The sequence below is a fragment of the Hyla sarda genome, chromosome 4, assembly GCF_029499605.1.
Source record: "Hyla sarda isolate aHylSar1 chromosome 4, aHylSar1.hap1, whole genome shotgun sequence".
Lineage (NCBI taxonomy): Eukaryota > Metazoa > Chordata > Amphibia > Anura > Hylidae > Hyla > Hyla sarda.
The window spans coordinates 54401817-54424463 of record NC_079192.1 but is presented as its reverse complement, the minus strand read 5'-3'; the positions used below and the strand labels follow the sequence as shown (position 1 = coordinate 54424463).

Below are 22647 nucleotides of genomic sequence, written 5' to 3'. Positions count from 1 at the left end.
TTACACACATTGCGTCCTGCAGACATCTCTCCCCCTGGTGGGACACAAACATCTTTCTCCCCACCACACAAGCGGCTCACATTCACTGCAGTGCTTTATCCTGTCTCCTTTCATTATCATCCCTTTTTAGGGTTTCCCCTTTCGCAGACACCCACCACCTCGTACCCCTGCCATTGTATTTGCCCTGTTTTCCTCCTCTTCTCCACCTGCTCATTCCACATGCATCCCTCTACCCTTCTGCCGCTTTCCTTCAGCACACATATCAGCTCTGCCACCGTCCATCTCCAATCCTCCTCCACCAACCCTCCTTGTTCCTCGAGGAAAGCAGTTGTCGACATATTATACCTCAGTTATCTGTGTCTACCACCCCTCGTCCTGGCCAGGCTATCCTGCTTTCTCACCTTTCGGTTCCTCACCCCCCCCCCCCCCCCCCATCGCCAAAGCCTGCAGGGCAGATATTCCAGCACATACCTCTTTCTCCCCAGCTGGATACAGTTCCTCGCACATACCTCTGTCCTCTTTCATCTCCCTCCTTCCTTCTATCCCACAAGGTGCAATACCCGGGCACATACCTCTTCTGCTTCCTCCCCTCTATCTGTCTTTGCTGTGGTAACACAGCATCCTGCTGCCTGCGTGCTGTCCCCTCACACTGCAGTGTTGCTGATGCAGGCGAAACACATTGCTTCCTCCTGCATGCTGGTCACCTTCCTGCACTCTCTCCCTCCCGTCTCTCCCCCTCTTCCCCTCTGAGCAGAAGGATGGTGGATGCACAGCCTGCATCTATCCTTTCCTCCAAGTGTGTGCATGCATTTGTTTGTGTTCCCTTGTGTGTGTATGTGCCTTTAGTCAGTGTCTGCTGCAGAGCGTGTGCTGGGTTCTTACCAGGATTTCTATTGCTAGAGAGCGTTCTTTAAACATGTAAGGATGGCTTATATTACGTATCTTCACATCTACATGACATAGCTACATAGATAGTTAAGAAAAAAATAGATGTCCAAGTCTACTCAATCCAGGAAAGAAAAAGAAAAAAAGGAAACCCTTGGCCAAAATGTGGCCGAACAATCTAACCAGCAGAGGTGTCTGGCAGCTGTCTGTTCTCTGTGCTCTGTTGAAATAGCATGTACCAGGCTAATGTATATGTAAATGATCAGAAGTGATAATTCTTAGGAGACAACTCTCCTACATTAGTGATAATCTATAGGCAATGCCTATACATTTCAGTGGGATCTGCCATAAATATATTACGTATGTCCCCCCACTTTATTCCTGTAGGCATTAGCATGTCCTCAGATTTCTACAGAATTGGCGTAAGGTCCAAGTATTCACTTCTATGGCTATTTTATATAGGTTGATTATTTCCTACAAACACTTATCCTTGATCATCCCCCTGTGCCAACATACCATAGATTGGCCAACCAATGAGTTGGTCACATCTTTTATATGTCGGCAACACATCTCCCCATGTAAACAAGGAACGAGCATGATCATTCGATTAGATAGTATAAACTGATAAGGCAAGTTACCTGCCAATGTAAAAGGGCCCTTAGTGTAAATTTCTACCTGACCACTTCTAGGGATCAGAGATACATGGACCAGCTTTCTAACCTTGCCTCCATATATCCATTACCTATTCTGGTGGAAAGAGAGGATATGTAGGTAGCTAGTTTTTCTTTAAAGTCAGTGTTTTACACCAACTTAGAGTCTTTGAAACTGACTGGGAAGGTATACAAAGCCAGAAATCTCTCTTGAAGGAAAGACTATCCACCAGTGTCTATTCTGGAAGGACCACAGAGTGGACCACCATGGTCCACAGAGCTCTAACATTAGGTAATATTAGCCATGCTGTGGACATAACAGTACTATGTACCCTACTTTGACAGATGTATGTTTTGGATGCAGTTATGACTGATGCGCTTCTCAGATGCCCTCTCTGAGTCTCCGTCTCTTGCCATCCTACCTCCAGATGTGACCCATATATATGCCTGGAACTGCCTCATGTTCTGCAAAAGAGTAAGAGTAAATAAGGGAAAGAGTTCAACATCGAAGAAGCATACAGAGATAAGGGAAACCAGGAATAGTGCCAGCGATGATACAGAGATAGAGGGAACTGGGTTGATCAAGAATCAGAGACAGAAAGCTGGAGTGAAGTCAGTCAATTCAAAATCAATGACCCTACTTCCTGGAAAATGGAGGGAGAAAGATAGAGGAGAACATAGAGGAGAGAGAGGGGAATGAGAGGGAACAGAAAGGGGAGAGGACAGATGAAGAGAGAGACCATAGAGAAGAAAGGACAGAGAAAGAAAATGGAAAACAGAATAGAGGACAAGAGAGAGAGAGGAGAGAACACAGTACAGAAAAGAGAAGGCAGCGGGAGAAGATAAAGGAACAGACAGGATAGAACAAAGGAAAGAGTTGACCGGAGAGAGAGAGAGCAGAAAGAAGCAGGAGAATAGAGACAGGACAAAAACAGAAGAGGTAGGAGAAAAAGGAGATAAATAGTTGGAAAATAGTATAAAGAGTAGGGATGGGGCAGGAAGAGGGGAAAAAACAGAGATGGAAGGCAGAGGAGAATGCAGAGAATACAGAGAATAGAGTACAGTCCGCAGACAAGAGAGAGAAGGGAAAGAGAATACTACTAAGAATATTAGACAGGAGGGAATAAATAGTACAGCAAGTGGTAGAGAGGAGAGAGAATAAAAGGGATTAGAACAGTACAGTAGAGAGACGAGAGAATAGAGAATAGAAGAGGGAGACGAAATAGTGCAAAGTGTAGTAGAGAGAATAGAGAGGGAATAGTACAGAGAGTACAAAAAGGTAAAGAATACAGAGGAGAAAAGGAATACTAAAGTGTAGAGGTAAGAAAGAGGGAATAGAGAAGGGAGTGATACTATGGAACTGCATGAAAAGACCAGGCACATAGCAAGAATAGAAAAATACATAGAAGATGGAAGGAGAGATCACATGCACAAAATAAATGGAGGCATCGCTGCTGCACCAGTGTAAGAATGTTATAGTTGGAAAGTGCCTGACAGGAGGAAGAGAATGAGATCATCTAAATGGGATACGAATTCTAAGGGTCTATTCACACGGCAGAATTTCCACACATCCGCACCAATTCCACATTCATTTGGGTGGTTTCTGGCTTGTGCAGATTTTGTGCGTAATTGGTGCGGAATCCGCATGCGGAAATTCGGTGTCAATGTGCGGAATCTCATAGAAGTCTAATCCACATGCAGAAATTCTGCCGTGTGAATAGACTCTAAAGGTAAAAAATTGGCACAATCATCTGTTAACACCAATGAATATTTTTAGGGCAAATACATCTTATCCCCTATCCAAATCTCCGTGGAGCACCTGCACTCTATGCGGGGCTGCGCCTCCAGTCTCGGAAAGCTCTTTCTTTCCGGGACTGAAGACGTGACGTAGCGTCACTCCCCCTCCATCCATGTCTATGAGAGGGAACGTGGCGGCCGTCATGTCCCCTACTATAGACATGGATGGAGGGGCGTTACGTCACATCTCCAGTCCCGGAAAGAAAGAGCTTTCCGAGACTGGAGACGCAGCCCCACATAGAATGCAGGTACTGCACGGAGATCGTGGGGGGTCCCAGCGGCGGGCACCCCGCAATCAGACATCTTATCCCCTATCCTTTGGATAGGGGATGAGATGTCTTTGCCGGGATAACCCCTTTTATAAGGACGTGGAGCAGATTTCCATTGGTCTCACATACACACATAAGATTATGGTAACTATTCACCAATAGCAGTGGTGCTTAAATAGTCACAACTCTGTTGAACCTTAGAACAAAACATGTTTCCATCTTCTTCAGGCCACTGCCCAGTTGCCACTGGATTCCAGTATCTGGTTCATATGATGTCCATATAATCATGTAAAAAAGAAAACAAAAAGTTTATAAGGAGGGCACTGCTGAGGGTGCCTGGGCAAATACGAACTCTCTTTGGCAAAGGCTCAAGAGTGTCCTTCCATTCTTTTTCCCTCAATGTCTAACGTAGTTAAGAGGTTGTTTTGTGTAGACAACACATGTCTTGTTAGGGCACATGGATGTCAATAAGTGGGGTTCTCCATGCAGGACCCCCTTCTTGAGCCCACTCTGTTTGGGTTGAGCTGTTCATTTATTCCATGGATTCCATCCATCTGAACACCAACCATGTAACACTAAACCATCCTCTGAAGCTACTTCCAGTCCAGTCCCAGACTAAGATCAGATCATCTACATGGTGGCTCCTACCAAAAATCTTCTCTGGGGAAATAACCTTTGTAAACAGTAAAGAGTCTTTCCTTTTCAGACCTTAGTGGCTGGATAGGTCATAAAAGTCTAATCGGTGGGAGTTTTATTAAATTTGCAATATTATGGAGAGTTTGTCTGTTAGGTGCAATGATGTAAACACATTGGGGGACATTCATCATTGCATTTACACCACTTTCTTGTTCTATATTGCTTTGCAAATTTTGTTCAATTGTGTTTCTTTTTTCTTGTTTTCAAATTTTTTTGGTGGAACATTTAGCAAAACTGCCTACTGCTTGGGGTACCGTACACCTTTATGCAGTGGACTTTTATTTATTATTAGCGCAAAAATTATTATTTTTTTTTTTTTGCACAATTGCGTTATTTTTGCAGAAAAACTATGAATGCTAGTAGGACACATTGAAAAGTGTCAGAAGCCGGGGGATGCAGGAGCTGGCCCTCCGCACTGCTAAACTACAACTACTCCCATCATGGGACACAGTCTATCCCATAATGGGAGTATTTGTAGTACCCCATCGCTGAGGGACAGCTCTTCCACATTTCCCAGCTGTGGGACTCTTTGGACTACTATTCTCATCATGGACAGACTCTTTCCATGATGGGAGTTGTAGTCCAGGGGCTGAGGGACCGATCGCAGTGGGTCATACTCCTGAGACCAACAGCGATCCTCATTTTGTAACTTGACAACCGGGTGGCACATGTTGCTCCTCTGTGCTCCCAGCCAGCTCTAGGCGGGGAATATACAGCTGAGCTCTGCAGTGTCACAATTCATAATCCCCGCTGGGAGAAGGGTAGCTCTGATTGGTGAATAGCTACTGACCAATAAGAGGTCTGTTGTCAAGTTAATAAATGCGGATCGCTGCAGGTCTCAGGAGTATGACGCGCTGCGATCGGTCCTTCAGCCCCTGGACTACAACGCCCATCCTGGACAGAATCTGTCCATGATGGGAGTAGTAGTCCAAGGGAAGATGGAAAGATCACATGGGGCCTCACTCCTAAGACCCGCTGCCATGTTAAAAACCACAGAAGCAGGCGGCTCTAAGCGGGGAATATAGATTCCTTGAAGGGCTTGATCCATGTAGCTCCACCTCCTAGTGATGAAGTTATTAGGGGCAGAGCTAGACAGACCAGATGGGGAGCCAGGGTGGTAAGTATGGCTCTGTTCTCATTATGCGTTTTGCATAATGGGAACAGAGCCTTTCTGGCAATGTGTTCCCAAACAGGGAGACTCCAGCTGTTGCCTAACTACAGCCCCCATGATGGGAGTCGTAGTTTAGCAACAATTGGATGCTCCCTGTTTAGGAAAACACTGCATTATGGGTGCTCTCCACAGGTGCCAAAAATGTACTAACCCATTTCATGTTTTTAAAATTTCTATAAAAGGGTTAAAAATAGAATTTTCAGGCTTAATAGTGGAAGCCATCTTGCAGACGGAATCCATTACTAAGCCAGGGCTTAGCATTAGCCCTCAAAACAGCCAGTGCTTAACCACAATTACTACCCCGATTCCGGTACCCTTGGGGCGGTGGGTAAGAGCCAGTACCAACAGGCCCGGAGTGTCAAATATTGTGCTCCTGGGCTTAGGCTGTAACAGGCTTTTTAATAAATAAATAAATAAATAAATAAATAATGAATAAGGTTCCCTATATTTTCAGTATCAGCCAGATACCAACCAAGCAGCAACAGCCTGACATTACCAGGGTGGGAGAGGACCATTGTTATTGGCCCTCCCTAGCCTAAATAACATCAGCCTGTTACCGCCTAGGCCCAAGAGCATCATACAGTCATGGCCATAAATGTTGGCACCCCTGAAATTGTCACACAAATGTCGCACCAAACTCCAAAAAATGGTCTGGACATAATTATTGGCACCCTTAACTTAATATCTGGTTGCACATGCTTTGGAAAAAATGTGCAATAACCATCAATAAGCTTCTTACACCTCTCAGCCGGAATGTTGGACCACTATTCCTTTGCAAACTGCTCCAGGTCTCTCTTATTGGAAGGCGCCTTTTCCCAACAGCAATCTTAAGATCTCTCCACAAGTTTTCAATGTGATTTAGATCTGGACTCTTGCTGGCCACTTCAGAACTCTTCCGGGTACTTTTTGACATATGTTTGGGGTCATTGTCCTGTTGGAAGACCCAAGATCTCTGACGCAAACCCAGCTTTCTGACACTGGGCTGTACAGTGCGACCCAAAATTTGTTGGGGAGAGCACCCATAATGAAGAGTGTTCCTGTCACGCCCCCTCACATTGGCTTGCATTCAGGGGGGGGAGCGTGACGTCACACGAGGCGGGGCCGTGACGTCACAATGCTCCGGCCCCCACGATCGACATTAATCAGACCTGGAGCGAACGTGCTCCAGGGATTGATTCTAACAGGGTGCTGCGTGCAAGATCACGGGGGTCCCCAGCGGCGGGACCCCTGGGATCAGGCATCTTATCCCCTATCCTTTGGATAGGGGATAAGATGTCTGTGTGCCAGAGTACCCCTTTAAGACAGTTTTTTTGTGTCTAGAAAAGGCACAAAAAAGGTGCAAGCAGGGTTTTTTTTGCGCCTTTTGGTTTACACATTTCTGCTGATTTTGAGTTGCAATCCACTGATTTGGCAATACACATGATATGGAAGGGTTTTATGAACTGCGGCTTTTTGTGAAAAGGCGCAAAAAAGGCGCAAAGCCTCGGAAACGTCTCTAAAACTACACCAGCCCAGACTTAGCTTTTTGGTGTATGTGAAGAGAGAAATTTCAGAAAATGTGATCTGCACAAAATGTATCAAATGTTCTGTGACCCTTTAATAAATGTGGTGCTCCTACACATTACAGCACACAAAAAAGGTGTCAAAAAAATGTTTCACTTACACCTACAATAATAAATGCCGCCTATTGTGTGCAAATCATCAGAGATTCACAACCTTTCAACCAAGAGTGAGATCCTGAAAACCATTTTGTCCATCCGGAGAAGCTCTCCAAATACACAGACCGCTTAGGATATACATAGGGGCACAGAAACAAGAGTGTGAATATCTCCTACCTCAGCATTTCTACCTCACATCCTCACCTCCCCCTCACCTCTCCTCAGGTTCTCCATGCTGCAAAACCATCCATCAATGTTCACGTTTACAAACCCTTGGGATTTGAGCAAAGAATGACTACTAAGAAACATTTCCCAATCTCTCTGGAGGACCTGGAATGTTCTTGCATTACATGGACTACAAATTAGTATCAATGCATAATTTCTCCTGTGGTGGCGCTGTAGGGCACTTGCACACAAGCTGCTTGTATACCCGTTTATTATGGCAGGTCACAGGGCTGGACATTTGATCAGCTCTTTTTTTTTGGGGGGGGGGGGGGGGGATCCTTCCAACATAATCTAATTGCAAAAATTGGACAACCCCGCTAACCACTTAAAGCGTGCCAGTCAGATCCAACAAAAAAACATTTTTGTGAATATATCACTCAGTACCTAATCCTGACCATGTACATCTAATTTTTATGTGTCTAGCACCTTTATTTATTTTATTATTACACTTTTAATTTAGCTCACTAGTCTGAATTCCTCTCAAAGGGAGGAGGCGTGGCCTCACTGTGCAGGTCTCCGCCCCCTCCCTCAGTATGCTGTCTGCTCACATCTCCCCTAGCATTAGCAAAACTACAACTCCCAGCATGTCCTCACTGACAGTAGCGGGACACAAGCTGACAGTAGGAGGATTTTTCCTCAAGCTGTGAGCCCTGCACTCACAGCTGTCAATCAAGGAAGTGTGTCCATCACATAGGTGATGACGCATGGACACAGCAGGACTAGTATGTGTCCAAGCAGGCAGGCGGGGGGGGGGGGGGGGCAGTTGTTTGACTGGCTTTTTCAGTATGAAATACTGAAAATTTTCTAATGAAAGCAATTGCAAAACCTATTGGTTATACATGCTTTACAACATATCAAACGTTTTTGTATGTGACAGTGCCCATTTAAGGACTTAGCCCATTTTCACCTTAGGGACGCAGCAAATTTTCATTTTTACATTTTCGTTTTTTTCCTCCCCTCCTTCTACAAATCATAACGCTTAAAATTTTGCACCTACAGACCCATATAAGGTCTTGTTTTTTGTGTCACCAATTGTACCTTGTAATGAATTCACTCATTTTATAATATAGTCTGCAGCGAAACGAAAAAAAAAAATTTTGTGGGGTGAAATAAAACAAAAAAAAAACACATTTTGTAACTTTTGGGGGCTCCCGTTTCTACGCAGTGCACTTTTTGTTATAAATGACACACTGGCCCTCATTGTGGTGTCCCGGTACCGCATCCTATACGGTACCTATGTATGTGTGGGTCCCCATAGCCAGAGTCCCTAGGACGTAGGGATTCCTGTCACTTAATTAACCCCTTGTCGCCTCTATTTCTACTAATAGACCAGTGGTCTATATAAGGTTAATGTAAATATAATGATATATCTGTAAATAAATGGTTAATTACCTGTGCCAGAGCGTTGCAGGACCTGCGGGTCATGTGAATAGGTGAACTCTATGGTATTAAGCTTAAGGACCTTTGGAGGCCCTGTGACGTAAGCAATCCCATTACTCTCTGTAATGGTGAATGGCAGATGCTCAGACCAATCGGATTCACCCCACCCCCTGCCCATATAAGGGAGCGGCGGCCATGTTTCTCTCTCTTACCTCATGGGCTGTCATGAGAGAAGGATCTGCGCAGCAACTAATGCAGTGAGTTAGGCCCGAGCCTTGCGGCAACGGCTGAACAATTCTAAGTTTAGAGTGTATCAATCCCCAGACACTCTGCAGCATCACCAGACCTAATAATACCCCTAAATCCGGATGGATCTGCACATATCTACCCTAAATTCAGAGACTGTATGACTAGCTCAAGGTCCGCAACAACTGCCAGTCACTAAGCAAGATAAGGGCTGTGTCACGGTTCGGCTGGCAGGAGGTGGATCCTCTGTGCCAGAGAGGGATTGGCGTGGACCGTGCTAGTGGACCGGTTCTAAGTTACTACTGGTATTCACCAGAGCCCGCCGCAAAGCGGGATGGTCTTGCAGCGGCGGTAGTAACCAGGTCGTATCCACTAGCAACGGCTCAACCTCTCTGACTGCTGAAGATAGGCGCGGTACAAGGGAGTAGACAAGAGCAAGGTCGGACGTAGCAGAAGGTCGGGGCAGGCAGCAAGGATCGTAGTCAGGGGCAACGGCAGGAGGTCTGGAACACAGGCTAGTAACACACAAGGAAACGCTTTCACTGGCACAATGGCAACAAGATCCGGCAAGGAAGGGAAGGGGAAGTGAGGTTATATAGGGAAGTGCACAGGTGAATACACTAATTAAGCCAACTGCGCCAATCAGCGGCGCAGTGGCCCTTTAAATCGTAGAGACCCGGCGCGCGCGCGCCCTAAGGAGCGGGGCCGCGCGCGCCGGGACAGGACCGACAGAGAGCGAGTCAGGTACGGGAGCCGGGGTGCGCATCGCGAGCGGGCGCCACCCGCATCGCGAATCGCATCCCGGCTGGAAGAGGTATCGCAGCGCACCCGGTCAGCAGGTCTGACCGGGGCGCTGCGATTGCGAGGATGTTGCGAGCGCTCCGGGGAGGAGCGGGGACCCGGAGCGCTCGGCGTAACAGTACCCCTTGGAGCGTGAGAACCTGAGGACCAGACTTTTGTCTAGGATGTTGTCCTCAGGTTCCCAGGATCTCTCTTCAGGGCCACAGCCCTCCCAATCTACCAAAAAAAATCTTTTTCCTCTGACCGTCTTGGAGGCCAGTATCTCCTTTACGGAGAAGATGTCAGAAGAACCGGAAACAGGAGTGGGAGAAACAAGTTTGGGAGAGAAACGGTTGATGATGAGTGGTTTAAGGAGAGAGACATGGAAGGCATTGGGAATACGAAGAGAAGGAGGAAGAAGGAGTTTGTAAGAGACAGGATTAATCTGGCACAAGACTTTGAAAGGACCAAGATAGCGTGGTCCCAGTTTGTAACTGGGGACACGAAAGCGGACATATTTAGCGGAGAGCCATACCTTGTCTCCGGGAGCAAAAATGGGGGGGTTCTTCTTTTCTTATCGGCAAACCTTTTCATGCGGGATGAAGCCTGTAAAAGAGAATTTTGGGTCTCTTTCCATATGGTGGAAAGATCACGAGTTACTTCATCCACAGCGGGCAAACCAGAGGGCAAGGGAGTAGGGAGTGGGGGAAGAGGGTGACGGCCGTACACCACGAAAAATGGGGACTTAGCAGAAGATTCAGAGACTCTGAAGTTGTATGAGAATTCGGCCCATGGTAGAAGATCTGCCCAGTCATCCTGGCGGGAGGAAACAATGCCGTAAATAGTCACCCAGGACCTGGTTAATTCTTTCTACTTGCCCATTGGATTGGGGATGATAAGAAGAAGAGAAGTTTAATTTAATCTTGAGCTGTTTACAGAGGGCCCTCCATAATTTAGACACGAATTGGACGCCTCTATCCGAGACGATCTGCGTGGGCAAACCGTGAAGACGAAAAATGTGTACAAAAAATTTTTTGCCAACTGAGGCGCTGAAGGAAGACCAGGAAGAGGAATAAAATGTGCCATCTTGGAAAATCGATCAACAACCACCCAAACAACAGTGTTGCCACGGGATGGGGGTAGGTCAGTAATAAAGTCCATACCAATCAGTGACCAAGGCTGTTCGGGGACAGGCAGAGGATGAAGGAGACCAGCAGGCTTCTGGCGAGGAGTCTTATCCCGGGCACAGACAGTACAGGCCCGCACAAAATCAACAACATCCGTCTCCAGAGTCGGCCACCAATAGAAACGAGAGATGAGTTGCAAGGACTTTTTGATGCCCGCATGGCCTGCGAGGTGGGAGGAGTGACCCCATTTGAGAATCCCGAGACGTTGGCGTGGAGAAACGAAGGTCTTCCCTGGAGGAGTTTGCCTGATGGAGGCTGGAGAAGTGGAGATCAGACAGTCAGGAGGAATGATGTGTTGCGGAGAGACCTCTACTTCCGAGGCATCCGAGGAACGAGAGAGAGCATCGGCCCTAATGTTCTTGTCGGCAGGGCGAAAATGAATTTCAAAGTTAAAACGGGCAAAGAACAACGACCACCTGGCCTGGCGAGGATTCAGCCGTTGGGCAGACTGGAGATAGGAGAGATTCTTGTGATCGGTGTAAATGATAACTGGAAATTTTGATCCCTCCAGCAGATGCCTCCATTCCTCAAGTGCCAATTTAATGGCCAGTAGTTCTCGATCCCCGATGGAGTAGTTCCTCTCCGCCGGAGAGAAGGTCCTAGAAAAAAAACCACAAGTAACAGCATGCCCGGAAGAATTTTTTTGTAGAAGGACCGCTCCAGCCCCCACTGAGGAGGCATCAACCTCCAATAGGAAGTGTTTAGATGGGTCAGGTCTGGAGAGCACGGGAGCAGAAGAAAAGGCAGACTTGAGCCGTTTAAATGCGTCTTCCGCTTGGGGAGACCAGGACTTAGGATTGGCATTCTTCTTGGTTAAAGCCACGATAGGAGCCACAATAGTGGAAAAATGTGGAATAAATTGTCTGTAATAATTGGCGAACCCCAAAAAACGTTGGATAGCACGGAGTCCGGAGGGGCGTGGCCAATCTAAGACGGCAGAGAGTTTATCTGGGTCCATTTGTAGTCCCTGGCCAGAGACCAAGTATCCTAGGAAAGGAAGAGATTGACATTCAAACAGACATTTCTCCATTTTGGCATAAAGTTGATTGTCTCGAAGTCTCTGAAGAACCATGCGGACATGCTGGCGATGTTCTTCTAAGTTGGCAGAAAAAATCCGAATATCGTCCAGATACACAACGACACAGGAATATAAGAGATCACGAAAAATTTCATTAACAAAGTCTTGGAAGACGGCAGGGGCGTTGCACAGGCCAAAGGGCATGACCAGATACTCATAAAGTGTCCATCTCTGGTGTTAAATGCAGTTTTCCATTCGTCCCCCTCCCTGATGCGGATGAGATTATAAGCACCTCTTAAGTCCAGTTTGGTAAAGATGTGGGCACCTTGAAGGCGATCAAAGAGTTCTGAGATAAGAGGTAGGGGGTAGCGGTTCTTTACCGTGATTTTATTAAGTCCGCGGTAATCAATGCAAGGACGTAGGGAGCCATCTTTTTTGGACACAAAGAAAAATCCAGCTCCGGCAGGAGAGGAGGATTTGCGGATAAACCCCTTTTTTAAATTTTCCTGGATGTATTCAGACATAGCAAGAGTCTCTGGGGCGGACAGAGGATAAATTCTGCCCCGGGGTGGAGTAGTGCCCGGGAGGAGGTCAATAGGACAGTCATAAGGCCTGTGAGGAGGTAAAGTCTCAGCTTGTTTTTTGCAAACTACGTCAGCATAGTCCATATAAGCCTTAGGGAGACCGGTTACAGGGGGACCCACAGGGTCACGGCAGAGAGTACTGGGAACCGGTTTAAGACAGTCCTTGACACAAGAAGTACCCCAGCTCTTGATCTCTCCTGTGGACCAATCAAGGGTTGGGGAATGGCGTTGAAGCCACGGTAGTCCAAGGAGAATTTCGGAAGTGCAATTGGAGAGGACCAAAAACTCAATTTTTTCGTGATGAGGTCCGATGCACATTAGGAGGGGCTCCGTGCGGTAACGCACGGTACAGTCCAATCTTTCATTGTTAACACAATTGATGTAGAGGGGTCTGGCGAGACTGGTCACCGGAATGTTGAACCTGTTGATGAGGGAGGCCAAAATAAAATCTCCTGCAGATCCGGAATCCAAGAAGGCCATAGTAGAGAAGGAGAAGGTAGAGGCAGATATCCGCACAGGCACAGTAAGGCGTGGAGAAGCAGAGTTGACATCAAGAACTGTCTCACCTTTGTGCGGAGTCAGCGTACGTCTTTCCAGGCGGGGAGGACGGATAGGACAATCCTTCAGGAAGTGTTCGGTACCGGCACAGTACAGGCAGAGATTCTCCATGCGGCGTCGTGTCCTCTCTTGAGGTGTCAAGCGAGACCGGTCAACTTGCATAGCCTCCACGGCGGGAGGCACAGGAACGGATTGCAGAGGACCAGAGGAGAGAGGAGCCGGGGAGAAAAACGCCTCGTGCGATCAAAGTCCATATCCTGGCGGAGCTCCTGACGCCTTTCGGAAAAACGCATGTCAATGCGAGTGGCTAGATGAATGAGTTCATGCAGGTTAGCAGGAATTTCTCGTGCGGCCAGAACATCTTTAATGTTGCTGGATAGGCCTTTTTTAAAGGTCGCGCAGAGGGCCTCATTATTCCAGGATAATTCGGAAGCAAGAGTACGGAATTGGATGGCGTACTCGCCAACGGAAGAATTACCCTGGACCAGGTTCAGCAGGGCAGTCTCAGCAGAAGAGGCTCGGGCAGGTTCCTCAAAGACACTTCGAATTTCCGAGAAGAAGGAGTGCACAGAGGCAGTGACGGGGTCATTGCGGTCCCAGAGCGGTGTGGCCCATGACAGAGCTTTCCCAGACAGAAGGCTGACTACGAAAGCCACCTTAGACCTTTCAGTAGGAAACTGGTCCGACATCATCTCCAATTGCAGGGAACATTGTGAAAGAAAGCCACGGCAAAACTTAGAGTCCTCATCAAATTTATCCGGCAAGGATAGTCGTAGGCCGGAAACGGCCACTCGCTGCGGAGGAGGTGCAGGAGCTGGCGGAGGAGATGATTGCTGAAGCTGTGGTAGTAGCTGCTGCAGCATCACGGTCAGTTGAGACAGCTGGTGGCCTTGTTGCGCTATCTGTTGCGACTGCTGGGCGACCACCGTGGTGAGGTCGGCGACAACTGGCAGTGGAACTTCAGCGGGATCCATGGCCGGATCTACTGTCACGGTTCGGCTGGCAGGAGGTGGATCCTCTGTGCCAGAGAGGGATTGGCGTGGACCGTGCTAGTGGACCGGTTCTAAGTTACTACTGGTATTCACCAGAGCCCGCCGCAAAGCGGGATGGTCTTGCAGCGGCGGTAGTAACCAGGTCGTATCCACTAGCAACGGCTCAACCTCTCTGACTGCTGAAGATAGGCGCGGTACAAGGGAGTAGACAAGAGCAAGGTCGGACGTAGCAGAAGGTCGGGGCAGGCAGCAAGGATCGTAGTCAGGGGCAACGGCAGGAGGTCTGGAACACAGGCTAGGAACACACAAGGAAACGCTTTCACTGGCACAATGGCAACAAGATCCGGCAAGGAAGGGAAGGGGAAGTGAGGTTATATAGGGAAGTGCACAGGTGAATACACTAATTAAGCCAACTGCGCCAATCAGCGGCGCAGTGGCCCTTTAAATCGTAGAGACCCGGCGCGCGCGCGCCCTAAGGAGCGGGGCCGCGCGCGCCGGGACAGGACCGACGGAGAGCGAGTCAGGTACGGGAGCCGGGGTGCGCATCGCGAGCGGGCGCCACCCGCATCGCGAATCGCATCCCGGCTGGAAGAGGTATCGCAGCGCACCCGGTCAGCAGGTCTGACCGGGGCGCTGCGATTGCGAGGATGTTGCGAGCGCTCCGGGGAGGAGCGGGGACCCGGAGCGCTCGGCGTAACAGGCTGTTTATATGAGACTGTTACTGTGCCTTGGATACTGCAAGCACTTAAGTAAAGTTGTTCAAGTTCAATCTCTTTGTGGACCTTCAGTCATTTTATGCACCTATCGTTACTGGGAAGGGCGGCGATAGGCCGGAGCATTGACTCAGCATAACAGCCCTCAGCCTGGCGTCACGAACTATAGGGTTAACATTAACCCCTCCTATACCGATACCATACCACCACCACCATACACCCCCCAAGGGCTACCACAAAGCCTTTTTGGCATTGCACGAACAGGATTCGGGTGTGTGCCTACTATTGCCACTAGTGAAAGTGTACTCCCCCACATAAAGCGAACTTTATTCATGTGTTGCTGTGTACAAGAACGGTGCTTGTGGTGCACCATACAAGAGGGCCAAGAGAAAAGTAAGGGGGGAGGCGAAGATTTATCTACAGTTGAAATGTGTAAACAGCGCAATGTGTTCATGCTGCGATCCTCTGGTCCGGTCAGCACAGGCGGAGCCGAACTGCTGCCGGAAAAGCGCGCGAAGAAAGCCCACGCAGTGCAACGCCCCGCCCCTGGGCGTGGACGCCATGTTGCTGTATCCCAGCCGAAAGGGAACTCAGATATGCAGGAGCCGTTTCTGGAGGGACCGGAAGTCGGGGCTGCACAGATAGCGTCCTTCCTGCCCAGCACCATTTTGGAGAAGCCTACTATAAAAGACGCCACGCAGAACAACCTCTTCAGTCTGCATAGAGAGCCAGAGAGTACAGACATGGCGGAGAGCAGCGTTCCACGTGGTCAAGTTGGCAAAATGGCGCCGGAAACACGGAAAGTTGTGGCAGTCGCAGACCAACTTTTTCAAGAGCTTGCTGACCGTCTGCAGCGGTTGTCATTAGACGAAGAGTGGGCCTGCAATCTTCCCCCACTGCCTGATGATGACGACGATTGGCCAGAGACACCTCCAGCGAACAGTGCAGGGACACCTGGAGGTGCATCACCGGTGAGATTGTCCCCTCACCACAGGACCTGGGGCTCGTGGGCCGAGATCCCGTCGAAGGAGTCTGCTGTGAGTACCCCACCAGAGGTGGCCTATTCTTCCTCCTCCAGCCCTGAGGTCATTCCTCGATCAAGTTTGCCAAGTGCACGACCGTGCTCACCAAAATTGCCACAATGAGTGTTCGGAGATGAGCCGGAGCTGATCGAGTACATGCACAGAGTACTTCAACCGTTACCTGGGAAGACACTCCCACCAATCCCAACTGCAGAAAGGGAAAGGGCCCGTCAAGAAGCCGAGCTGGCTGAATTGATGGAAAAGCTAAAGGCCCGATACAAAGAACTCTATGCTCCATTTGCCTTATGAAGAAAGAGTGCGGTATCAAGAAAATACCAAAGAAATGGAGGCATTGTACATCCGTAAATGGGATCACCCCCGAGAAGAGGAGGAGCCATTAGAAAGAAGAAGAGCAACTGTGGCCAAGTTCGACAAGGTCAGAGGTTATGGGACACTCCTTGACTGCCACACTGGGCAGACCATCCTCGTAAAGCGTCGAGCAGTGCAAATGCCATATCGCCATAAGAAATTCTATACCTTGGAGGTGGGTGAAATTGTGGAGTACACCCCTGTCCAGAGCCTTCGTGGAGAATGGGCTGCAGCGATCACCAGACCAACAGCCCCAACACAGCTTCCTTTCAAATATTTCCCGTCAACGGATTGGGAGTCCGATCCCTACAACTTGAGGCCGAAAAGGTCTGCTCCTAAAGCCTCCACCAGCGTACCCAAGGAGGAGGAGCCTAAAGAGTCAAGTTCATCACCTTCTATGTACAGTAAAGAGTCAAGTTCATCATCTTGTATGTACAACAAAGAGTCAAGTTCATCATCTTCTTCATACTGTCGAGAGTCAAGTTCTGCACAGGGTGAAGAAAACAGGCCAAAGTTGCGGCCACCCAAGTTGGTACCTAGGCCCTCTCGGAGCAGTGAGAGTTTGCCAGTTTATAAGGTACCAACAAAAGGGTCATGGGTTGCTCCTAATTTGGAGATGGTGCTCAAGCCCTATTGCCCCACTGTGATCCCGGCTAGTAAGCCTATAACCCCTTCTCAAGCTTTCCACCACTCCTCACCAATGTGGTGTGGCAAAGCTATGTCAAGTCTGATCCTGCCCCTGATGTTGGCAGATATAGAGGAACCAAGAGAGGCACTACAAGAGTAAAGAAGAACATCTTCTAAAGAGACTCTAAAGTAATGTCATATTGTTTTTCTGTCTAACCATTTTGTCTTACAGCAACAAAGTTCAAGAATTGTGCCTAACAGGACTGTGCTAAGTTGTTCCAGTTTAAAGTTCAGCAACGTAACCATCAAGCTTGTGTCTGACTAATAAGTCAAGAGACTCCTAGCCTGTAGGAGATTCATCAAGGACTGTACCCGGCTGATTTGTGGTAAGGCCATGTTTACCTTTCCCTTCCTATGAACTCCTAGTGTAGGTGGACTGCTGATCCATACACGCCAATTTGTATATTTTCTTTGGACTCCTAGTGTAGGTGGACTGCTGATCCTTACACGCCTGCTTCATGTATATACTATCAGCTTCATAAGGACTCATGATAAATGTTGCACATATCGGGTGAATGCACCTGAAACATGTTGGAGTGTTGATAAATGTAAGGTAAATATGTATATGGTTCTGTACACAGAAAGATATCCTTGTATCTGTGTACATAAATAGTAAGTACGGTTTGTACATAGAAAAGATAGTCTAATGTCTATGTACGTAAAAAGTAAGTTAGAGTTGTACATGGAAAATATCGATGTACTGCACGTGTACACTCAACACTAAAAATATGTATAATTCTTGCACATACAAATGTGTAATAAACTAAAGGTGTTTAGTAGGTAACTCAGCAGGGGACACCTCGGCTCCTCCGAGGGTAGTATTATTGTTGTCGCCCGTCGCTAGCACCTCTCTCAACCAAAAATGGTAGGGAGAATTCCCCTTAAACTAGTTCTTGCACTCATAGTACCCTAGATTACTGACTTAAATGGTACTACCTCAAAATTTCTCTAGTACATACGTCAAAATAAATATCTCACTCAAAGAAAAACACTTAAGGAATTGTAGCATATTGATACCCAATTCCTGCCACTGTTAGGTACACTTCTTTTCTCCTTTCATTGCGTGTGTGAGATGCTCTGCCTGGCCAGTAGGTGCTCTTGCTAATACAGAAATAAACACGTAATCCTAAGAATAACCTGGATAGGTTGTTTTGAAAGTGCTCTAGGGGTAAGTAGCGTGTAGTCGATAGACCCTAGCAGCCACCCTTACTGTGACCTAGCTTCCGGCTAGCCAGTATACCTTTCGTGTACTAACTAACAGGTAACTTATTGTTGGTAAATAGAATGTGTGAGATAATACAAATGCCTAGTCAGCTTGAAGCTAACTGTATAGAAAGCTGTACTAATGTCTAGTTAGCCTTATGTATAGAAGTTTGTGCTAATGTTCAGTTTAGCCTCATAAAAATGTATAGATAGCTAATAAACTGTCTTAGGAGCTATCAACTACATGTCAGATAGCTACCTAATTGTGTAGTAAGCTTCAAATGTATAATAAGTTTAATAAAGTTGTATAGGAAGCTAGAAACTAAAGTATAGATAGCTCCTTTAAATGTCTAGATAGCTTTAAATGTCTAGATAGCTTAAATGTCTAGATAGCATTTTATGTCTAGATAGATTTCTACTAGCCTAATCCAGATACTAGGAATGGTATCAAAATAATGTCAATGTGTTTAGTCTACTTAGGATGTATAGCAAAGGTACAGAGCATCCTGTTCTAGTCCTAGTCCCTTTGTCTCAGGGGACAGACGTCGAGGCCGACTTATCTTTAGTAAGGGGGTTTGTGGTGTCCCGGTACCACGGGGGTTTTGTGGGGTGAAATAAAACTAAAAAAACACATTTTGTAACTTTTGGGGGCTCCCGTTTCTACGCAGTGCACTTTTTGTTATAAATGACACACTGGCCCTCATTGTGGTGTCCCGGTACCGCATCCTATACGGTACCTATGTATGTGTGGGTCCCCATAGCCAGAGTCCCTAGGACGTAGGGATTCCTGTCACTTAATTAACCCCTTGTCGCCTCTATTGCTACTAATTGACCAGTGGTCTATATAAGGTTAATGTAAATATAATGATATATCTGTAAATAAATGGTTAATTACCTGTGCCATAGCATTGCAGGACCTGCGGGTCATGGGACTAGGTGAACTCTATGGTATTAAGCTTAAGGACATTTGGAGGGCATGGGACGTAAGCAATCCCATTATTCTCTGCAATGGTGAATGGCAGATGCTCGGACCAATCGGATTCACCCCGCCCCCTGCCCATATAAGGGAGCGGCGGCCATGTTTCTCTCTCTTACCTCATGGGCTGTCATGAGAGAAGGATCTGCGCAGCAACTAACGCAGTGAGTTAGGCCCGAGCCTTGCGGCAACGGCTGAAAAATTCTAAGTTTAGAGTGTATCAATCCCCAGACACTCTGCAGCATCACCAGACCTAATAATACCCCTAAATCCGGACGGATCTGCAAATATCTACCCTAAATTCAGAGACTGTATGACTAGCTCAAGGTCCATAACAACTGCCAGTCACTAAGCAAGATAAGGACTGTTTATATGAGACTGTTACTGTGCCTTGGATACTGCAAGCACTTAAGTAAAGTTGTTCAAGTTCAATCTCTTTGTGGACCTTCAGTCATTTCATGCACCTATCGTTACTGGGAAGGGCGGCGATAGGCCGGAGCATTGACTCAGCATAACAGCCCTCAGCCTGGCGTCACGAACTATAGGGTTAACATTAACCCCTCCTATACCGATACCATACCACCACTACCATACACCCCCCAAGGGCTACCACATCATTTACTATTGCAAACCCGACAGCTGCTCTTGCTCTTTGTATGCGGTCAGGATATTATGTAGTTACCCCTCTCCTCTCAGCTCTCTCTGTATACTGCTGCCATCTCTATGGGATTAGGATGTATAGTAGATATACACCTGCCCTGAGGCTGTGTTCACAAATTGAGGGAGATTTATCAAAACCTGTCCAGAGGACAAGTTGCTGAGGTGCCCAAAGCAACCAATCAGATCGCTTCTTTCATTTAAAAAAAAAAAAAAAAAAAAAAGTCTCTGAAAATGAAAGAAGTGAGTTGATTGGTTGCTCTGAGCAACTCAGCAATTTTTCCACTGGACAGGTTTTGATAAACCTTCCCCATTGTGTCTCCTGCTGTTTTTTTTTATTTTTTATGTTTTTGCTGCGATTTTCCCCAAATCATGGCAAAAAAGGATATTTTACTAAAATTGTACAAAATAAGGTAAAAACGTGTAAACATCTAATACATTTTTTGGTTTCCAGCCTTGTTAATTGGAGAACCGAGCATTATCGAGCACGTGGTCTGTGTGAACGTGATTTTAATGAACAGTTACCAATTTTTACCCCTTCCCCGGTGTGCGATGTACTGCTCCAGCCCATGCTTTATGTTCATTTACTCATTATGTAGAGGCCCATATTTCACACACCATCGGTCACACTACAATTACTGATGCAGTAAAAAAACGGATACAAGTCATTGTTGAATTGTTTACATGCTTGACATAGCATCTCTGCTGATAGTATCTGTGTATGTATAGGTTCAGCTCTGTATTATTATTTCAAAGATATTTCATCAGGGAAAGAGGTCCTAAAAGGACTCCCTTGTTTAGGATCCTCACCGGTTATACAGAACGGCTGGAAAAAGCATCTCTATGAGAGGACCAAATATGTAAACAACCCAAATAATTGTCTGAACAGTGCAATGCCTGATTTAGGCTGCATTCACACCACGTTTCTGCAATACAGTTCCCGTATATGTTTTCTCTGTGAAAACCGTATCATACCGTATTGAAAACCGTATGCCAAAAGATGCATCAGGTTGTGTCCGTTTTGCATCCTGTACAGTTTTGTCAGTATTTTTTCCCGTACCCAAAACCACAGTATACCACGGTTTTTGGTCCGGGTGAAAAACTGTATTAAATCGTATACATTTTTTTAACATGTGAGTCAATGGGAACCATGCAGAACTGTATGTGCATCCGGTTCCATCCGGTTTGCACCATACGTTTTTTTTACTTTGCAGAGTTTTTTTTCTTGGAATTTCAATCAAACAAGTGAAACTTTATTCATACTGGAGTGAAAAGTTAAACCAGACATTATTTTTTAACCCCTTAAGGACTGAGCGATTTCACGTTTTTGCATTTTCGTTTTTTCCTCCTTGCCTTTCAATTTTGCACCTAAAAATCCATATTATGGCTTATTTTTTGCGCCACCAATTCTACTTTACAGTGACATTAGTCATTTTACCGAAAAATCCACGGTGAAGCGGAAAAAAAATTAATTGTGCGACAAAATTGAAGAAAAAATGCCATTTTGTAGATTTTGGGGGCTTCCGTTTCTACGCAGTACATTTCTTGGTAAAAATGACACCTTATCTTTATTCTGTAGGTCCATACGGTTAAAATGATATCCTATTTATATAGGTTTGGTTTTGAATTACTTCAGAAAAAAATCATAAATACTTGCAGGAAAATTTATATGTTTAAAATTGTCATTTTCTGAGCCCTATAACTTTTTTATTTTTCTGTGTTCAGGGCGGTATGATGGCTAATTTTTTGCGCCGTGATCTGAAGTTTTTAGTGGTACCATTTTTGTTCTGATCAGACTTTTTGATCACTTTTTATTCTTTGATCAAAAATGCGCTATTTTGGACTTTGGAATTCTTTTGCGCGTACGCCATTGAACGTGCGGTTTTAAAAGCGGTATATTTTTATAATTCGGACATTTCCGCACGCGGTGATACCACATATGTTTATTTTTATTTACACTGTTTTATTTTGTTACTAGGAAATGGCGTGTGATTTAAACTTTTAATTCAGAAGGGAATACCTGAAAGGGCTAACTTTTTTTTTTACACTTTTTTTTTGCGAGCTCATAGCTCCTATAGGGACCTATGAGCTTGCAATGGCTGATTGCATACACAGATTGTTGCCTTGCCGTTGCATGGCAACAAGCTGTGTAATCGGTGGTTGATTGCTCCGGCCTGTAACTCAGGCAGGAAGCAATCAATCAGAGCCGGGACGTCGACGGAAGAAGGTAGGGACCTTCTTCTCCGGGTAGCTGATCGGGGCATCGCGATTTTATCGCGATGACCCCGATCAGCCCAACTGAGCAGCCGGGAAGCATTTACTTTCACTTTCGATGCAGCGCTCAGCTTTGAGTGCCGCATCAGAAGGGCCCTGATAATAGTGCCCTGACGAACGCGATCGGCCGCGCGCCATTAGCCGCGGGTCCCGGCTGTGAATAGGCGCCGGGACCATCCCGCTATGACGCAGGGTCCCGCCGGGACCCCGCGTTATAGACAGGGACTGGACTTAGGACGTACTCATACGTCCTAAGTCCTTAAAGGGGTACTCCGGTGAAAACCTTTTTTCTTTTAAATCAACTGGTGGCAGAAAGTTAAACATATTTGTAAATTACTTCTATTAAAAAATCTTAATCCTTCCTGTACTTATTAGCTGATGAATTATTTTCTTTTTGAAATGCTCTCTGATGACATCACGACCACAGTTCTCTCTGCTGACGTTATTATAATAATAACGCTTTATTTATTGTTGTCCTTAGTGGGATTTGAACCCAAGTCCCCAGCACTGCAAGGCAGCAGTGCTAACCATTGAGCCACCATGCTGCCCTTAGCATACATCTGCTATGCATAGTTGCTAAAATGGACAGAGATGTCCGCAGAGAGCACTGTGTTCGTGATGTCATCAGTGTTCCAAAAAGAAAGGAATTT

At 46.5% G+C, this 22647-nt stretch overlaps 1 protein-coding gene across 6 annotated transcripts in view; it reads right to left on the bottom strand.

Annotated features, from left to right (window-relative positions):
* ANK1 (ankyrin 1) overlaps window positions 1-704 on the bottom strand; it is a 353544-nt gene extending 352840 nt beyond the window's left edge. For 4 of the 6 annotated variants that reach the window (XM_056570987.1, XM_056570992.1, XM_056570991.1 and 1 more), the window contains exon 1: window positions 573-704. The gene's annotated coding sequence lies outside the window, so the exon portion shown is untranslated. Of the gene's footprint in view, window positions 1-471 lie in introns of all 6 variants that reach the window. The other 2 variants (XM_056570988.1, XM_056570989.1) reach the window with 2 other exon arrangements.
* Window positions 705-22647: the final 21943 nt, after the last annotated feature.